The following is a 16,241-nucleotide window of genomic DNA, read 5'->3' as shown; positions in this document are numbered from 1 at the left end:
AATGTTCTTTCGAACCTTGGGTAATTTTGAAATAAATAAAATTTTAAAAAGTAGGACCTCACAACAAATAATTATTGTTTTTTGAACTTCTTAATTCTAATAAAAAAAGACCTATAATTATTGTTTTTTGAACTTCACCTATAATTATTGTTTTTTGAACTTCTTAATCCTACTAAAAAAACCTATCCTTACTAAAAGGGTGTTGTTTGTATAATGCGACAACAATCAAAGTTACAATGGTATATACATTCAGTTTTAGTTGGAAATAGTAGATTTAACATGTCTTTTAAAACTGTATCGAACAGTGGCATTGTATTAAATCTACATCTTCCAAATAAAGACGACCGTTCCTAATTCTAAACAGATTACTCCCAAGGTTGCCCAAAGATATTAAAACCTTTTTTGAGCATTCCTGCAAGTGAATTTCCATTGGAACTTCTCAAGTATATCACTAAAGAAAAGGGGAAATATTGTAGGTAAATAGAAACATTGAGTATGGTAAAAAACTTTTTATAATGAGTATGACGTGCAAAAGAAGTGCAAGAAAATGCTATTCTCCCTTGAGAAATGCAGACAACCACATAAATCAACTCCATTAGCTTCCAAAGTTCATTCTTCAGGGGGAGGTGGTGGAGGAGAAGGTTCTTCAGGGTCTGGCTTTGGAATTGAACGCCTCCATTGCAAATTTCCATTGGGTTTTGGAGGAGGAGGGGCAAGCCTCCCTCTTCGGGCAACCACCATCTCTGCAACCACGACAAGAAGTAGTTTTGATTATGTTACCATGGTTGGCATGATAATCTCTTTCTCTCAAGTATTTCAAAACAACTCATTTTCTTAAGATTTGCTGCTGGGCGATTTTTATAGTGTTGACCTGTGGTCCACACATCGTTTGCGCTTTGTTTTACACAATCTGGTTCTTCGATTTTACTTGTTTCGTACGTAGCAAGGGCGTGGCAACCGATCGGGTCAAGTCCAACTGGAGATGGACTAGGACCCGAAAAAATGATACGGGATCAGACCTAAACTTGAAAGTAGTGTGGGACCCAAACCCGATCAAACCCAACTCAAAATTTAAAATATCTAAGTATTTAACTATATTTAAATATATTTCATGTATTGAGACCTGAAAACATTAACGAACCCAAACCCAAATAGTGTCTTGAGTTAAAGCTTTGAACCTGGATCAGATCAGTCAAGTCCAAGTTTTGGACCCATATCAAGATACAGATGGGGTCTACCCCTTGGGTCCCCAATCAAATCTGGTCCATTGCCACCCCTAATAGCACCCTTAAACCCCCAATTTAATGCCTTTTGATACCTTATTTTATGAGGCGTTATCTTTGCCTCTCTCTCTCAAGTTTTCTCAGCTACGGAACACAAACTTAGCAAGAAAAAGAGCAGACAGTTTTACCTCTCGTTTTCGGGTCTCTCACTCTCTTCTTCTAAGAGGTTATTAAATTGAGAAAGCGAATGAGAGAGATGGAGAGACGGTTTTACTCTCTTTAATTGCTCTCTCTTCTTTTAGAATACAATAATAGGAGTTTTTCTGAATTGTTTTTGTATCACTCTACAGTAGCCAAAAAAAACTGATCTAATTTCTACAAGAACTTATCTAAGATTAAGAGTACTTATGTTGTCCCAAATAACTTTCAAAACTTGATTTAATTCTTACAAGAATTTAACTAAAAATTATAAGTATTCTGAATGCAGAAACGGACTCCAATTGACGGGAGATTCTACCGAATTTTTTTGCACTAGGGTGTCAACAAATTATTGGATACCAGAAAATTTATGTCGGTGTTCTTTTTAGCCAATTGAAGTTTGTTTTATCGATTGGCAGTCTATTTCTCTGGTGAGAGAGATGTCTTGTCATACCCAATTCATGTTTATTCCTCCCAATTGGAAGATAATTTATAGTGAGAGAAAAGTCCGTTCAATTGATGTTTTAATGGTATGATACCAATTGGATGATAATTTTTGTAGTGAGAAAAGTTTGTTCTGAATCGATATTTATTAGTGTTATGCGGATTGGAAGATAATTTTGGAGTAAGAGAGAACTTTGTTTTCAATCAATGTTTATTGTAATATACCGATCGGAAAGACATCATTATTTTTGAGATTTGGTTTTATATGTATCTCGTGAGTAGTGTGTAACTCTATGGCTTAAGAATTATATTTGGATCTGGTTGTATCCTAAGAATATACTTGTCACTTAACCGTTTAAACTTGAAAATTTTACTATGATGTAGGCAGTTAACACTTCAAAAAAAAAACGAGCTTCTCTCGTGCCTCCATATCTCCATATTTTGGTCCGTTGTGAGATTTTATACTCATTACGGTGTATACTCAACTGCAGTGAGAACCCAAAACATCTCTCTCTATCTCACATACACACATGATCAATTTAAAAATGGTACAAGTATACCTGAAAGAGATGGATCCAATTTTGATGAGTTGACTCACCTATTCATGTGCATTCCCCTAGCAAAATTCATCTTAAACGTGAATAATGGATCAATTTTTAAGGATCGATAATATCAAGCATGAAGATTGAAGATACGAATAAATAAATAAATTCAAATGCAACTTTTTTCATCGTTCATTTTGAATTTGATTGAAGTCGTCTTTCGTTGCCACCCATCTTGAAGACGAACATTTGATGGTGCAAGGAAGGTATCCCTTGACTCAACAAACACTTTTTTTAGTGTTCGCAAAATCGAACCAGAATGGTTAATCGGACATGGGGTTGGAAGCGGTTTAATCGGTTTAACAGATAAACTGGTCGATTAAATCGTTATAACCGGACAAGTCCCAAGTGATCAAAAAATTGTTGAAAGAAAATAAAAAATATACAAAAAAAATATACTAAAATATGAAAAACATATAAAGAAGGGAAAAGCTAATATAACGCTACAACATTAAAATGTAGAATCACATATGCACCTCAAAAATCTACCAGCAAGGTTGTTTTAATGTTGAAAACCCTCTAATTGATCATCTCGACATCGAGATGCATGAATATTAAAAAAAAAAAAAAAGTTTTTGAGTCCCAAACATAGTGCATCTTGCAACACATTAACTAGACCGTCAATTTTCAAGATTTTCATATGTTTATAGATCTACTTGATTTTAACCTTTGGAGTTTAAAATTTTATAATTAAATATGACAAAATTTTTTAAGACAATCCTAAGAATTTTGGGACAAAATTATATGTTATGATAAAATTTGGAGGTGCACTTTAATTGGATTGTTTAAGGTTGCAACCTTATAGAAACCTCACCTAAAAAGAATAATTAAAACAAAAAACAAAACACATTCAAATGAAATTAAAAATTAATGAAAAAAGTAGATTTTAAAGAATCGATTTACGCCTAGAAGTATTTTTAAAAAATTTCAAAAAAGATGGAAAAAATATAAAAGTGAGTCAAATTACCAAAACGTTTTATAATCTTTATCTTAATGTAAAGAATAAAAAAAAAAAATGTATTACAAACTAAATTCTTTATTCCTGAAATTTTATAAACATTATTTTAAATTTTTTAAAAAATACCGATCAATCACCAAAACTGTTCAAAACCACCGGGCTTCTCCCCAAAAGATATACGAAGGAAACTGAAAGGGCGTTTTTAGGCAAACTATGACTCATCAATATAATTTTTGAAAAACGAAGGGTAAAAATCAACGTCCGAGTTTCATACCTTGCAGTAGTTTGGGTTTAGCTGCAATGGGACATGAAAGAATGGCAAGGAGCAGCAGGACCATGGGCACCATCGGGGAGACCCTCCAACCCTTCATCTCTCAATCCTGATATTTTTGTTGCTGAGGGCAGTCTACTGGACCCTAACTCTATAGAGGAATTCAATTTAAAAAAGTAAAAAATGCAGCGTAGGTCAGGGGTCAAAAACCAGGGGGCGTTCGGCATGGACTTCAGATGGAATCCAGCATTCATCTCCTTGGAAGGCACCAACATCTACCACCCACTTGAATGACTCCTGTACGAGTACGATTCTCGAAAACCTTTCAACAGTCGAACTGTGCACGATGATCCCGTAGGATGGTACTGTACACTTATCCCCGCAAGCAGATCACCGCCTTTGGAGGATTTTGGTTTCTATGAGGTTGCAAGTTGCAACTTTAAATAATCCAATTAAGGCGTACCTCCAAAATTTATCACAACATGTAATTTTGGTGTAAAATGTTATTAGGATTATCTGAAAATATATTTTATATTTAATTATAAAATTTTAAACTCTAAAAATAGTTTAAATCCAATAAATCTATAAACATATGAAAATCTTAAAAGTGGACGGTCTGGATAATATGTTGCGAGATGTACTATTTATGGGACTCAAAATCCTTTTTTCTTTCCATATTCATATATCCCGATATCGAGATGATCAATTAGAGTGTGCTTCAGCATTAAAACAATCTTTTCCGATGGATCTTTAATTCTACACTTTAAGGTTGCAACGTTATATTAAATTTTTCATTTTTTTTTTAATATGAAATTTTGGAACAACAAAAAAAATAATTTTTTTTTTAAAAAAAGGACAGATGAATATATTCAAAATAAGAAAAAATTGAATTCTGAGTTTTCTCAAATTTAGATCTCACCCCTAAAAAATTGGATGGTTCAATCTTGGGGTATTCTTTTTCAAGCCCATAGATAGCACATTTTAGATTTCTTTTAAGGAAAATATCTCCATACTGTTCATTTTTAAGTTTCATTTCACAATAGACTCAAAGTTTTAAACGATATCTTGAGGCACAAAATTTATAAATTCTATTTCTTCTAATCCCTGAGTTAATTTAAACATGTTTTTTTAGGTCAAACAAATTTAAAAAGACATGACTTTTTTAAAAGTCATCATCCCAAACTTCTAGAAGGAAAAAATAGCTTCATGAAGGTGAGAGGTTACTGGAAGGAGACAAAGTGAGAGATATATGAAAAGAGAGAAATAAAGAAGTTTGGAATATATAAGTGAAAATGTATTTCTTACATTTGTTTAGGTTAAAAAATAGGTTTAAAGTGATAAGGGGTTACAAGATATTTTTTGTTCCCTAGAATATCTTCTTTTATTCCCTTTGAATGGGCATATCAAGGAATTAAACCTAAAAATAGGGACTATGAAGATATTTTCCCTTCTTTTTATTGAGTATAAGATATAGGATGGTGAATTTACGTCCTCCAAAATTGGAGTCCTTAAACTAGGCAAGCTTTCTATGCTTCATCTAGAGCATAGAAGTTATATCCTCCCCCTTATCCAACTGTCCATTCTGAATGGAGGGCTAAGATTGCCCCAATCACAATGTTACGTCTCTACACAATTTTTTTTTTAATTTTTTCTATAAATTATTTTGACACCAAAATTTGGATGTTCATTCCTCTATTAAACTCGCACTAGCGAAAAATATAAAACCAAAAATTTTCAATAAATTAAAATAACCAAAATACCCTTAAAAGTTTAAAGGACTATTTTGATCAGTATATTTTATCGAAAAATTATTTTTAATATTTTTTATAGGTGTGCCCCAATGAGAAGATGGCACTTATCAAATTTCATATTCATACAATTTGTATAAAAAAAGCTAAAAATAAAATACTTTGAAACGTCAGATCTAAGATCAACCAATGAGTAACTCTCTTGAACAAAATTGGATGGCTGTATAGTAGCGAGAGGATAGAACTTCTGTGCCGTAGGGGAAGCATAGAAATATTTCCCTTCATATTCCTAAAATAGGTTTTTCCTTAGGAGTGCATGAATAATAGGCTCCCTCAAGAGCATAACTCTTGTCCACCAAAGGCGCGTCTTTTGGAGTCAATCGCGTCAACTGTTGTACTAGTTTGGCAACGACCTTTGGTAAAGAATCCATTAAATTCAACTTTTTCTTTGAGTTAAATTTGAACCGATTGGTTAGTTCACCCTTGACGATGTTTTCTGGCTCCACTTTTACATTTTTTGGGGTACTTCAATGGTAGGATTGGATTTTGTGCGATCCATTGTTAACCTTGAATGGTGTGGGATGTGGTAGCAAAATGTTTGAAATCCACCAAATGACCGCGTCGTATGCCAAACCTTGTACTCATCTGTTTGATTTAACATTATTCCTAGTTCTATTGTTGATCTATAAATTTTACTTTATATTTCCCACTATTGAAGTTTTCCTTTCTATACCTAAAGGTCGTTATGTATCTAGGTGAAACTTGTAGGTTTGGTGTCAAAATTACCAAATCTAGGTTTTTCTTTTAATGATTATAAGTATTGTGGAAACAAAAAAAAAACTCACTGATCTCTATAAAAATGGTCATCATAATAATAACCTTTTAAGGGGCTCCTTTTTAGGGTTATCGGAAGAGATCTCCAAGATGGAGATGTGTCTCCAAGAGAGATAGGTATATAGACTTCAAGACAGAGGGTTATCAGAAGAGATCTCCAAGATGGAGATGTGTCTCCAAGAGAGATAGGTATATTGTCACACCCCAAGAATTTACAGTACTGTTATTCCTGAGATGTGACGGACAAAACATATATACATCTATTGATAGGACAAATTTATAGTGGCGAGGTCTTACATAGTAAATAAAGAAAGCTAGCACAACAACAGTATCTTCCAAGGTTGATCTTGACTAGCACTCAAAATGAATCCGTAGTTATCCTGAAAAAATGTTTACCATAGTTTGATGAGTTTGGCTACTCAGTAAATGATCATCATAATCCTAAAAATAATCATGATTGAAAGATATCAGTATTTTTCACAATGAAATCTATTAACAGAAATGCATCAACAGTTTCACTTTCAATAAATGCATAATTAAGTATAATCCGAGTAATTGAAATGCTTATAACACTTTTAACGGCAGTAATACCCTACTGGCGTCCCAAGTAGGTCACCTATATACCCCATCAGCGTCCTGATGGGTCCACTTAATCCCTATCGGCGTCCCATATAGGTCCACTTAATCCCTGCAGGTCCACTTATACCTCACCGGCGTATCGGATGAGTCCACTTAATCCCTACCGGCGTCCCAGATAGGTCCACTTATACCTCACCGGTGAACCGGATGAGTCCACTTGCATACTTAAATTATTTCTAAATCTCTTTAAACATTCGAAAGCAGCAATATCATGTACTCAACATATCACTAAAATCATTAATATGAATTTCACTTAAACCATTAATAACAATCACTCTCTATAACATTTCAAAAATAACTAATCAAATATTTTGGGCTCAAATTTAGAAAGGTAACAGTTTGTAAAGGCATTCTAACATAATTGCCAATTTAATATGTATAGAAAAACTCTTATAAAATTCAAGAATACGGAATTATCACAATTTATGGAATATCAATTCACAAATAAACATTTCACAACAATACTATAATCACTTGCAAAAATGTCAATTTTTAAATAATAAGGCAGTCATTTGCACATGAATTTTACAATGTCTAAATATTCAAAACAGTAGAAAGAAATATCACAATTTTACTAAAAGCAGAAATATCACATTTATTTCTAACAATAGACAAGAAAAATAAATAAATTTATTTTTCTAATTTACAGCATTCAAAATTTCTAACATAGATAAAATATCACAATTTTTATTAAAAAGATTATTTTTCAAGATAATGAGGTCACGTGCGCATAAAATTTATCGCGCCTAAAATTCATGATAATAAGCAGAAATAATTATTTCATTTCGTTTTTAAAAAGAATGGATTATTTTTAGAGACAATGGGGTCACTTACACACAAAACTTATAAAATAAAGATCCTGGACGGAAATATCACTATTTATTAAAAACAGACTATTTTTCAGGAAGACGATGTCACTTACCCACAAATATTTGAGAGGGAACTTCGATAAAAAAATTCGGTTCGAGAGAGGAGTTCACTGTGTTTCGACCAGAGAGAGAGAGATCTCAAAATTTTGTTTTAGGGTGGGAGTGCTCACATCCCCTATTTAAATTCTTATAACGTATTATTATATTATTTTATTACGCTCTACCTCATACCTGAGGTGTTGCGTTAAAAGTATGCTTTTAACGTACGAAAACTACGTCCGCTAAAGGACGTGGCTAGCTGCAAGCAGCAGGAGGCAAAAGCAGGCAAAAGAAAAAGTAAAGGCAAAGGCAAAAGCAAAACCTTTTGAAAATAGTGATGGTCCCCAAGGACCATCATACTCAAACAGAACATCACCTATTTAAAAGCATATTTTCTCCTTTTTTTTTCTTTTTTTTCTTTTTTTTTAAAATTTTAGGATTGTTACATTCTTCCCCCCTTAAAGAAATTTAGTCCTCTAAATTTGTGTACCTGATTACTGAAAAAGATGGGGGTATTTTTCTCTGATTTCGTCTTCTCGTTCCCAAGTCGACTCTTCTCTTGAATGGTACTGCCATAATACACGGACTAAAGGAATCTCCTTGTTACGCAACACTTGCACCCTTCTATCCAGTATCAAAATTGGCTGCTCAATGAAAGATAGGTCCTTCCTGATCAGTAAAGGTTCATATTTTAAGATATGGGAGCTGATATTTTCGTAGTGAAGATACATGAAAGACATTATGGATATTTGCCAATTCGGGTGGTAAGGCAAGTCTATAAGCAACACCTCCGATTCTTTCCAGGATTTCAAATGGTCCGATGTAACGTGGGCTCAACTTTCCTTTCTTGCCGAATCTCATAATGCCCTTTATTGGTGAGATTTTTAGGAAAACTCAATCACTTTCCTCAAATTCAAAATCTCTCCTTCGGTTATCGGTATAACTCTTTTGCCGACACTGAGCTGTCCTGAGCCTTTCACGAATTAATGTTATTTTATCTGTGGTTATCTGGACAATTTTTTGCCCCAAAAGCTTTCTTTCACCAACCTCGTCCCAACATATGGGTGACTTGCATTTCCTTCCATACAGGGCTTCATATGGTGCCATCTGAATACTGGCTTGGAAGCTATTATTATAAGCAAACTCAATCAGGGGTAAATGGTCATCCCAGCTTCCTGTAAGGTCAATATCACAGGCCCTCAGCATATCTTCCAAGATTTGGATGGTCCTCTCCGATTGTCCATCAGTTTGGGGGTGAAAGGCAGCACTCAAGGTGAGTCTCGTCCCCATGGCTGACTGTAGTCCAGCCCCAAATTTTGAAGTAAACCGAGTATCCCTGTCCGATACAATACTGACAGGAACTCCATGCAATCGCACTATTTCCTTAATGTACAACTGAGCCAGTCGATCCAAAGTGTATGTCGTGCGAATCGGTAGAAAGTGGGCAGCTTTGGTCAACCGGTCCACAATGACCCAAATGCTATCATGTCCTGAATTTGTTCTAGGCAAGCCACAGACAAAATCCATAGAGATGTGCTGCCACTTCCATTCTGGCACGGGTAAAGGCTGCAACAACCCAGCGGGCCTTTGATGTTCAGCTTTTACTTGCTGGCATGTTAGGCATTTAGACACAAATAGTGCTACCTCTTTTTTCATATTATTCCACCAAAAGGTTTTCTTTGTCCTAATACATTTTAATACTTCCGAGATGTATCGTATAACGAGAATGATGTGCTTCTTCTAAGATAGCTTTCTTTACACTCTTATCTTTCGGGACACAAACCCGACCTTCGAATCTTAGCAAATCCTCACTACATATAGAGAATTCATCTCTCTTTCCTTGCTTCACCTCTTCTATAATTGTTATAAGCTGAGGGTCTTTCTTTTGTGCCAATCGAATCTGTTGGATTAATTGGGGTTCCGCCTCAATATTGGCAATCATACTTACCACACCATTAATGGACGGAGTTGGATGCCAATCCACTATTTCCTCTAACAATCGCATTTCTTGGATCATTAGATGAGCTAAGACTCCCGTAGATTTTCTACTTAGAGCGTCGGCCACAACGTTAGCTTTTCCTGAATGATAATGGATTGTACAATCATAATATTTTAAGAAATCCATCCATCTTATCTGCCGCATATTTAAATCCTTCTGAGAGAAAAGGTATTTCAAACTCTTATGATCCGTGTATATTACGAATTGCTCACCATATAGATAATGCCTCCATATTTTCAAAGTGAATACTATTGCAGCTAGCTCCAAATCATGAATTGGATATTTTTTTCTCATATTCTTTCAACTGTCTAGATGCATATGCCACTACTTTCCCATATTGCATTAATACATAGCCCAAACCTTTATGTGAAGCATCACTATAAATCACAAATCCCCCACTCCCCTCAGGAATAGTTAACATAGGTGCTGAAGTTAATCGAACTTTTAGTTCTTGAAAACTCTCCTCACATTCACTTATCCACTCAAATTTGACATTTTTCTGTGTCAATCGAGTCAATGGGATTGCGATTCGAGAAAATCCTTCCACAAATTTTCTGTAATATTCTGCCAATCCTAAAAAGCTTCGAACTTCAGTCACATTACTTGGTTGTTTCCAATTAACAACGGCTTCAACCTTTGAAGGATCAACTGATAGACCTTCTTTTGATATGACATGTCCTAAAAATGTCACTCGTTCAAGCCAAAATTCACATTTACTAAGTTTGGCATACAATTTATTTTCTCTTAATATTTGCAATACCATTCTTACATGCTGCTCATGTTCCTTCTGATTCTTGGAATAAATTAAAATATCATCGACGAATACCACAATAAATTTATCCAAAAAGGGCTTAAAGATCCGATTCATCAAATCCATAAATGCAGCTGGTGCATTGGTTAATCCAAAAGGCATGACTAAAAATTCATAATGGTCATACCTTGTTCTGAAAGCTGTCTTGAGTACATCTTCACTTTTAATCTTAAGCTGATGGTATCCAGATCTAAGATCAATTTTTGAAAACACTTGTGATCCTTGTAATTGATCAAATAAATCATCAATTCTAGGTAATGGATACTTATTTTTCACTGTCACTTGGTTCAACTGTCTATAATCAATACACAATCTCATAGTCCCATCTCTCTTTTTGACAAACAGTACTGGAGCACCCCAAGGTGACACACTGGGCCTGATAAAACCTTTATCTAATAATTCTTCCAATTGTTGTTTCAGTTCCTTAAGTTCTGCAGGAGCCATTCTGTAAGGTGCCTTAGAAATTGGTGCTACCCCTAGCAATAATTCAATGGAGAATTCAATTTCCCTGTCAGGCGGTAATCCTGGCAATTCTTCTGGAAAAACGTCGGGAAATTCTCGGATAACCGGAGTGGTATCCAAATTTATTTCTTCCTTCCTATCTTCTTTGATATAGGCAAGAAAGCCTTGACATCCTTTTCGAAGGAGGCGATTAGCTCGAATACAAGAGATTAAATATGATGGGGAGTCTTCTTTGACACCATTGAAGTAAAATACTGGTTGATTCGGAATACTAAAGGTAACAATTTTCTTATAACAATCAATACTTGCATGGTATGCAGAAAGCTAATCCATGCCTAAGATTACATCAAAATCTTGAATTTCTAGGAGTATTAAGTCAACCAACAGTTCCTTTTCTTTTATCTTTATTACACATGATTTGTACATTATATTGGTGTTAATTGAATCTACCATCGGTGTGGCTACCTCTAGAATGTATTCTAATTGTTCTGGTTCTACCTTTAAGTGGCATGCAAAGTGTTGTGACACAAATGAATGAGTAGATCCAGGATCAATCAAAACATGAGCTACTTTTTGGAAGATAGTAGAGTACCTTGGATCACTGATTTTGAGGCCTGAACGTCTTGCTCGGTAATCGCAAATACCCTTCCCTTCATCTGAGGCTTCGGAGTTATCTCTCCCTGTTTTGGAAGCTGTTCTGTCTGTAAGCTAGGACATTGTTTAATCTGGTGTCCCAATTTTTCACATTTAAAACAGGCTCCGGTATTCCAATAACAAGGGCTTGATCCATGATTTTTCCCACATTTTCTACATGGTTCTATTGGGTTTTGAAATGGCGAGGGCCTTAGCTTCTTGTTTGGCCTTTCAAACTGTTATCGATTAGATGATGTAGGTCTAACATGGCTGTTCTGATTTTTCGTCTTTTGGTAATCTTCAAAATCTTTTTCGACAATTTGGGCACGATCCACTATTTCAGCATAAGTTCTTAATTTCAAGACTGATATTCTGCTTCTAATAGCTGGCCTGAGACCCCTTTCAAATTTCTTCACCTTTCTTGCCTCATTGTTAATCATATGTGGTGCAAACCTGGCTAATTCAGTAAACTTGGCCTCGTACTGTGCTACTGTCCTATTTCCTTGGATTAATTCTAGAAATTCCATTTCTTTTTTGTCTCGAATAAAATTTGGGAAATATTTTTCATTAAATGCCTTTAGAAATGCTTCCCAAGTCAAGGTTTTATTTTCTTTGACCAATACTCTTTTTGCCATTCGCCACCAGTGTTGTGCCTCACCTTCTAACATAAAAACTGCCAAGGCCACCTTTCTATCATCAGGACATTCCATAACCTTGAATATTTTTTCCAATTGCATAATCCATCCCTCGGCTTCCAGTGGCTTTACAGCACCCTTAAAAGAAGGTGGGTTTAATTTCTTAAATTGTTCGATATTGCTCCCACCATTTCCTGTAACTGACTGCTTGGGTGGATTGTTGTTTTCCATCTGATGTTGCATTAAAGCAACCATATTTTCCAAGGCTTTGTGAATTCCTTCCATATTGGCTTCAGCTATTCTGGATCTTGACTTTATCCCGGTCTGTACACACAATAAATATGATTTTTAAGTACATTCTTTTTAAATTTCCTAAGGATCTTAAACCTATTGCTCTGATACCATAATTGTCACACCCCAAGAATTTACAGTACTGTTATTCCTGAGATGTGACGGACAAAACATATATACGTCTATTGATAGGACAAATTTACAGTGGCGAGGTCTTACATAGTAAATAAAGAAAGCTAGCACGACAACAGTATCTTCCAAGGTTGATCTTGACTAGCACTCAAAATGAATCCGTAGTTATCCTGAAAAAATGTTTACCATAGTTTGATGAGTTTGGCTACTCAGTAAGTGATCATCATAATCCTAAAAATAATCATGATTGAAAGATATCAATATTTTTCACAATGAAATCTATTAACAGAAATGCATCAACAGTTTCACTTTCAATAAATGCATAAATAAGTATAATCCGAGTAATTGAAATGCTTATAACACTTTTAACGGCAGTACATAATTCAAAGGATTTCACAAAATACCTTACTGGCGTCCCAAGTATGTCACCTATATACCCCATCAACGTCATGATGGGTCCCTTAATCCCTATCGACGTCCCAGATAGGTCCACTTAATCCCTGCAGGTCCACTTATACCTCACCGGCGTACCGGATGAGTCCACTTAATCCCTACCGGCATCCCAGATAGGTCCACTTATACCTCACCGGCGAACCGGATGAGTCCACTTGCATACTTAAATTATTTCTAAATCTCTTTAAACATTCGAAAGCAGCAATATCATGTACTCAATATATCACTAAAATCATTAATATGAATTTCACTTAAACCATTAATAACAATCACTCTCTATAACATTTCAAAAATAACCAATCAAATATTTTGGGCTCAAATTTAGAAAGGTAGCAGTTTGTAAAGGCATTCTAGCATAATTGCCAATTTAATATGTATAGAAAAACTCTTATAAAAATTCAAGAATACGGAATTATCACAATTTATGGAATATCAATTCACAAATAAACATTTCACAACAATACTATATTCAATTGCAAAAATGTCAATTTTTAAATAATAAGGCAGTCATTTGCACATGAATTTTACAATGTCTAAATATTCAAAACAGTAGAAAGAAATATCACAATTTTACTAAAAGCAGAAATATCACATTTATTTCTAACAATAGACAAGAAAAATAAATAAATTTATTTTTCTAATTTGCAGCATTCAAAATTTCTAACATAGATAAAATATCACAATTTTTATTAAAAAGATTATTTTTCAAGAAAGGTCACGTGCACATAAAATTTATCGCGCCTAAAATTCATGATAATAAGCAGAAATAATTATTTCATTTCATTTTTAAAAAGAATGGATTATTTTTCGAGACAATGGGGTCATTTACATACAAAGCTTATAAAATAAAGATCCTGGACGGAAATATCACTATTTATTAAAAACAGACTATTTTTCAGGAAGACGATGTCACTTACCCACAAATATTTGAGAGCGAACTTCGATAAAAAAATTCGGTTCGAGAGAGGAGTTCACTGTGTTTCGACCAGAGAGAGAGAGATCTCAAAATTTTGTTTTAGGGTGGGAGTGCTCACATCCCCTATTTAAATTCTTATAACGTATTATTATATTATTTTATTACGCTCTACCTCATACCTGAGGTGTCGCGTTAAAAGTCTACTTTTAACGTACGAAAACCACGTCCGCTAAAGGACGTGGCCAGCTGCAAGCAGCAGGAGGCAAAAGCAGGCAAAAGAAAAAATAAAGGCAAAGGCAAAGGCAAAACCTTTTGAAAATAGTGATGGTTCCCAAGGACCATCATACTCAAACAGAACATCACCTATTTAAAAGCATATTTTCTCCTTTTTTTTTTCTTTTTTTTTTTTTTTTTTTTTGAAATTTTAGGATTGTTACATATATAGACTTCAAGACAGAGGCAGTATTCCAATGGGGTTTTGGGTTGGGAAGATTTACACTTCTAGAGAGAAAAAAGCTCCCAGTTGCTCCCGTAATTATCTTTCCAATAGTTGTATTATGGAAGAAAAAAGAAATTGATGGATAGTGTTGCTCGGTCGGGAGAATAGAAAGAAGATCGATGAAGGTTTTTTAACAATATTTAGATAAAGTTATACCTCTTGTAATCCAAAATTGTAATCTTCATTGTTACAGTGGATTTCTACTCGCTAGGCGAACCACGTAAAACTTGTGCTGTTATGGTGTGATTATGTTTTTGCTTTATTTCTTGCACTCGATTTATGTTTGTATTCATATATTTTGCATTAACCCAATTGTGTATACGATCTTGGATGAGATCTCGATATTTTGAATTTTTAGTTCCTCAAGGGGTTTATGAGAACCCTACAAAAACTTTGTCTTCCCCTTTAGTGTAGCACTAGAATTACTAAATAAAAAAATAAAAATAAAAACATCCAATAAGAAGAAACAAAACATTCACTTTTATTTTTTTTTATTTCTTTTTTCCTTTTCTCTGTGTATATATTTTCTTTTATCACATTTCTCCTTTCTAGAGTCAAGCTATTGCAGAGCTAGTCTAGAACTCTGTTGAGGAAAATTTCGTGAAGTACTTAAATGGTCAGAGTAAAAAGTGAAAAAACAATAAAAATCTATTTCATCTCTATCTTTTTCGGTCAAATTTCAATTTTATTTGTTCAAGAAATCTTTGTCTAACTTGAGTCCAACAATTGTAATTTCTGGTTAACTTATGAGATATATTACCACAACATGCCCAGAAACACGAGCCACCGCATTCTATAGAGAGAAGGCGTGCTTTGCTTAACATGTTGAATGGAGTTGATAAACTTTTAGAGAGACCACAGGTATTGTTGTGATGTTTATTTATGGATGCTCCATGAAAATGTTTTACAAAGTTCAAATAACAAAAAGATTTTATGAAAATTGGGTTAAAGACTATTTTTTTGAAATATTTTGTTTATAATAAAAATGAAATTCAAGACATCATATTGTAACACATTACAACTATGACCGTTTTTACTTTATTGTTTAATAAATCATTACCTATATCACATCCTAAAATCAATGTGTCCAAGTAAAAGCGAAATCTAAAAACTAAAACGTGCTATTCATAAATGGAGTACTAGTTAATTGCAATGACCATCCCTTTTGTACATATTCAATTTAGTGCAGGATATTGGAATGTTGACACCCTGCTAATGCGGCTCGAATAATGTTCTATGTGACCCTCCATTCCTTCAAATTGAAATAAGAAAAATGAAAAAGTGCAAAGTGATATAAACACCATATATAGGGAAAATATGTTTTAAAATCGATGCCCCTACCCCGAATCGGGCCATCCATCGAGTTGCATCCGATTTCATAAAAAAACAGGATCCATTCGGCTCCCAACAATAAGCTGCCACGTGTTCAAAATATTTCAAATTTTTGGGTTGTAGTCTTTTAAAAGGGCAAAAGTTTATCTGGAGCCGGGGCCCTAAACAATCAAATTAGAGTCCACATCAAATATTTCACTAGAAGAAATTGTTTTGATTAGCAAATATTTTTAAATTGCTCATCTCGATATCA

At 34.3% G+C, this 16,241-nt stretch overlaps 2 long non-coding RNA genes across 2 annotated transcripts; both read right to left on the bottom strand.

Annotated features, from left to right (window-relative positions):
• Positions 1 to 423: 423 nt before the first annotated feature.
• Positions 424 to 4,143, bottom strand: LOC110006938 (uncharacterized). The gene is made up of 3 exons (XR_002280336.2): positions 3,700 to 4,143; positions 2,426 to 2,481; positions 424 to 743 (listed from the first exon to the last, which is right to left on the bottom strand). It is a non-coding gene; the product is annotated as an uncharacterized LOC110006938 (long non-coding RNA).
• Positions 4,144 to 4,482: 339 nt separating this feature from the next.
• LOC148779008 (uncharacterized) lies at positions 4,483 to 13,561 on the bottom strand. Its single transcript, XR_016048283.1, has 2 exons — positions 12,876 to 13,561; positions 4,483 to 6,658 (listed from the first exon to the last, which is right to left on the bottom strand). It is a non-coding gene; the product is annotated as an uncharacterized LOC148779008 (long non-coding RNA).
• Positions 13,562 to 16,241: the final 2,680 nt, after the last annotated feature.

The sequence above is a fragment of the Amborella trichopoda genome, chromosome 13 (assembly GCF_054954075.1).
Source record: "Amborella trichopoda isolate Santa Cruz 75 chromosome 13, AtrichopodaSantaCruz75HAP2 v2.0, whole genome shotgun sequence".
Lineage (NCBI taxonomy): Eukaryota > Viridiplantae > Streptophyta > Magnoliopsida > Amborellales > Amborellaceae > Amborella > Amborella trichopoda.
Note: the sequence above shows the minus strand (reverse complement) of the source record. Positions and strands in the feature narration are given on the sequence as shown.